General features: G+C 28.4%; 1 protein-coding gene across 1 annotated transcript in view; it reads left to right on the forward strand.

Annotated features, from left to right (window-relative positions):
• Positions 1 to 4,032: 4,032 nt before the first annotated feature.
• LOC108755471 (basic proline-rich protein-like) overlaps positions 4,033 to 4,644 on the forward strand; it is an 11,474-nt gene continuing 10,862 nt past the window's right edge. The window contains exon 1 of the mRNA XM_018498494.1: positions 4,033 to 4,115. The gene's annotated coding sequence lies outside the window, so the exon portion shown is untranslated. The remainder of the gene's footprint in view (positions 4,116 to 4,644) is intronic.

The following is a 4,644-nucleotide window of genomic DNA, read 5'->3' on the forward strand; positions in this document are numbered from 1 at the left end:
TACCGAATGTTAAACAAAGATAAATTATGCATTATGCATATCATGCGTGAAACGAAATGCATCCATAATGATTTAAATTTTATGCAATACTTATTGATAGATAATGTTCATTAAAAGATATTGACACAGTAAAACAGAGGAAGCAAAAAGAAAATGTATTAAAAATGTAACTGATATTGCTTTTCATCGCGAAGAAATATAATTTTATAAAGATTGAAAATCGGAAACATAAACAGTTTATTTATTATTCGCATAAATAAAATAATCAAATCGATGGTTTCTTAAAAAATATGTAATGCAAATGGAAAGGCATCTCGCTATTATCGATATTCCATTTCGATTTTAATGATCAAAGCGTCGATTATAGATGAATAAAAAGTTACGAAATAGAAAATTACATTCGCGATATATAATGACGTACCAAAGTAATTCTTAGAACGTCTCATTGCTTTTGCTGCATTCAATAATTAACACCGTTATTTTGCTGAATATATCTATAACTTTTATTACTGATTGCGAACAAAAAATTGCTAAAGTTTACAAAAATATTGTTTTTTATATAAAATTTTTTAAAACTTTTAAAAGCTTTCTTTTTCGTATATAAAAAAGACAGTTTTTCAAATAACGTTACACACATATAATTAATATTTATTTTTAAATCACATATTATTCAGCAAAATTCAGTGTAGACAATAATATAACATATTTATACATTTAAAAGGAATTAAAGCATAAAAGGAAATTTAATTAAATATGATCAAGAAAAATATTTTGCATTTTGCACTGTATAAAATTAACAACAAACGGAAATGAAGAAATATAAATAATAAGCGCGCTCGCGCAAGTCATAATTTATCCTCGCGCGAAGCAGCTGCAGATTGAATCGCAATATTTCTCATTATTCACATGTGCGTTTCCTATTTTTCATCGGAAAGCTATTGCCAGTCTCGTCGATTAAAAAAAAAAATCAAGGAAGAGAATGTCTTCCTTATGATCCGTTCGATATCATCCTGGCGCTAGTAAGCTTACTTTCTCGTCACAAATCGGTATTCCACGGTGTCATTTTAAGCGCATCAGTTGTCCATATATAGATAATCATAAGCAAGGATCTATCACGTATTTTTAAACTATATAATTGTAAGATGTCAAATGTAGTTGTATATAATTTTTTATACATTATTTTCGATTAAATCTTCTTTTAAGTATTGTATATTTTATTGCTTCATGCATTTTCCAATCTAATTAGCAAAATTATAATATATGATAAGATAAATCATAATTAACATTTGAATAATTATTTTTAATCAAATTTATAACTATTCTTAAGTATGCAGTGCAAAAAAAGTCCTCTCAAAACTAATTTGCATCATGTAATAAGCAAAATATATCTAGTGCGATAAGAAGATAAAGCAAAGTGCGAAAATGTTTTAATATTTTTCAAAATTCAAATGATGGAAATAATATATTCTATTTCTTCTAGAGAAAAATTTACAAAATTTTATCAAATATTTCGATGATTAATAGCAATTTATAATTGGAGGAAAAAGAACTATTTTTAATATTTATAAATATGTTTAAACTGCATCTCCTAAATATAATTAACATGTAAATATTCTATTGTAAATATAAATAATGTAAAAAAATTGTAATATCATTTTAAAAAAATTGATATTTGATTATTATAATGCATGATAAAAGGTAAATGATGAAAGATAGATGATGAAAGATAAATCAATTTTTTTCCTTGTTATAATATAATCAAGTTAATTTTTAAAGCCAATTAGTCAATGACAATGATATAAAAATTCATGTATACGAGGAAGCGATTTTACAGCGATTGAATATGATACGGGAATTTCTCTTCGGGTTTGCGGAAGAGTTATGAAAGGGTTAAACGTCACGGGAGAAGCACGGAGTTTCAGTGCTCGGTAAATTCGAAACCTCATATTACGCCATCGATTACGCGAATGACCGTATTGGAAACTCCTAGAGCGAACGCCGCGTGCATCAAGTGCTAAAGAACTGTCTTCTTTCGTGGAGAACTGGGCGAAGATCGCCATTCACTGCTACAGAATAGCTACGACGTGGATCTTTGAATCTTGATTTAGCAACTTCAAATGTTAAATAACCGACGGCTGACAGGAATATAAACAAATCTTTACATTACAAAATTCCAATAACGAATTTAAAATGAACAATGGAGTGCATATTTCGACAATAAGGGAAATAATCTTTATACGAAACAATCTCTTTCGTAAAGATAAACATGAGATAGTTGTGAAATTAAGATCATCTCATTTATAATCGAGAACTCCGCAATTATTTCAACATCTGTTTAATATTTATTAGAATTAAATGCTGAATATATTTCTGTCAAGAATTGAGAGTCATAAATGGAATAATATGGTTTCTATGACAAAAATAATAGACGTTTTAAAATTAAACTAAACAAAAGAGAAAGTCATAAATATTAATATTCACACATACAAAACATTATATTTGATAACTACTAAAAAATCATTTAAAAATAACACTTCTAAAATCGAAATATTGTTACAGAATCTCCTTTATTTAAAAAATCTAATTATCTTTAATTTGTCTCTATCATATATTTTGTCTACATTTCAGTTTTAGAACTGCAACATAAATTGGTATATCTGAATAAAATTAAATTGTGACAATATTAATATACTATTATTCAGTATTAAAAAAAAGACGCAAGTGATAGAAAGTATGTGCTTGTAGTAATAATATTGTGCGGTAGTAATTAGTTGAGTAATGATATTAGATCTATAATCACGATGATGGACACTTACAGTCTAATGAATCGAAATGGCAATCTTTAATCTATTTAATGTAATAATAAACTAAAAACTGTATAAATATATAAAAGTAGTAAACAAATTTTTTACGCGTATTAAATGCGAGATATTTATGTAAGAGGATTTAGAATAACATAATTTCTCATTAGCTGCCGCGTATTATACGCGGATAACTACAGAAATCCTCAATCCTCCGCACATAGTAGTTATGTATTATGTCTCTTGTTGATGAAGTGCTTATTCATCATGTAGGTTTATTATCGTAATATAATTCATACTGCGTTGCATAAATGGATCAATATAACAAATAATACTACATATATACATATATATCGTATGCAATTTATTCTAAGCTGTTTATTGAGTATTTATTTTTTGTGTTTAGTTTATTTGTACATTTACTTATTACATAAATATTTTACTTATTATATAAATATTATCCATCAAGATATTATTTTGTACTATTTATTTGTATATATGTACATATACACAAATAAAAAAAAATATATATGTACATATCATTTTTGCTTGACAAAGAGTAAGTTTAACATTATGTTATTGCATTATTATTTACAGTGTTAAATGAATTAGATCTTATATTAAATCGTATCACATAAATGTTTTATATTTTCCAATTTAACATGCATAATATGAATGCTTTTAAAAAATATCTCCAAATAGAATTATTATTTTAATTACATAGCGATTACAAAGTTTTAATATTTAGTGAGATATGCTATTATTTTTTACAATGAGATACTTTTATTTTCCAAAAAGTAGGTAAATGTATGCGTGCCCTTCTCTCTCTTTCCTAGTCTAATATCATTGAGTGAAATTTTTTTCTGATGTAAATTTGTCGTGTACGAGGAAACACTCTTTCCCAGATATTTACCCTCGTTCCTAACATTCTCGACATAATATGAGAAACCAGGATCTCGTTATCTCGAGGGAGCGTCTCGAGCGCGTTTTGCCCTCCCCGATCACTGTGAAAGATTCTAAGGCAAGGTAAAAGCGCAATGATGAAGCAAGGGTGAGACAAGACAAGGCAAGGCAAGACACGATAAAGTAAGGCATGGCGAGGAAGCCGCCCCTCCGTATGACGAGGGGCCCCTCTACTTGATCTACCGCCTACCTGTGAATCCCAACACACTATTCAAGAATCATCTTATTAGAGACCCATGCTATATAAACCCAACGTGCCAGCATACCGAGTAGTTACGTACTGACTTTATTCATAGTCGTGCCGGAGAGTGCATCGACGACATAACAGCACAACACATTTACACGCATCCCGTTCGTATACGCATACGCACGTGTACATAATGCCGATTGTATCATCTCGTTTTTGTGAAACCCTCCGCTAAAAGTTGCTGATCGCGTAAAACCCTCGAATCGATAGGCGAGATCCCGGTGATATATCTCATCGTGTCTCAGTGATGTATCGTCACCGATTGAAATTGATTTATCGAAGTTTTTTTTTTTTTAAAGTGCAGCAGTACACAGTCAACCGAAAAGTTACGCATGATGTAGTTCTTTTGAATAGTTAAATTATTTGGTGTTTTAAGAAATGAAAAATAAGATTTTATTCATGTCTGTATAAAACTTCGGGTAATTTCTATGTGTGTTATTAAATTAAAAATGTAATACTAATTCGATGCTCTTAAAAAAATGTTAATGTAAATAATAAAATAAATAATATCTTCGACTTATTGGAATATTATTCATAAATAGTATCTTTTTAAAGTGTTGTTTAGATAAATTAAATCGGGATTTTTTCTTAAAAAGATAACATATTTATATATAATTAGTAACAGATTAAAGC

The sequence above is a fragment of the Trachymyrmex septentrionalis genome, unplaced genomic scaffold (assembly GCF_001594115.1).
Source record: "Trachymyrmex septentrionalis isolate Tsep2-gDNA-1 unplaced genomic scaffold, Tsep1.0 scaffold87, whole genome shotgun sequence".
In the NCBI taxonomy this organism is placed as follows: Eukaryota; Metazoa; Arthropoda; class Insecta; order Hymenoptera; family Formicidae; genus Trachymyrmex; species Trachymyrmex septentrionalis.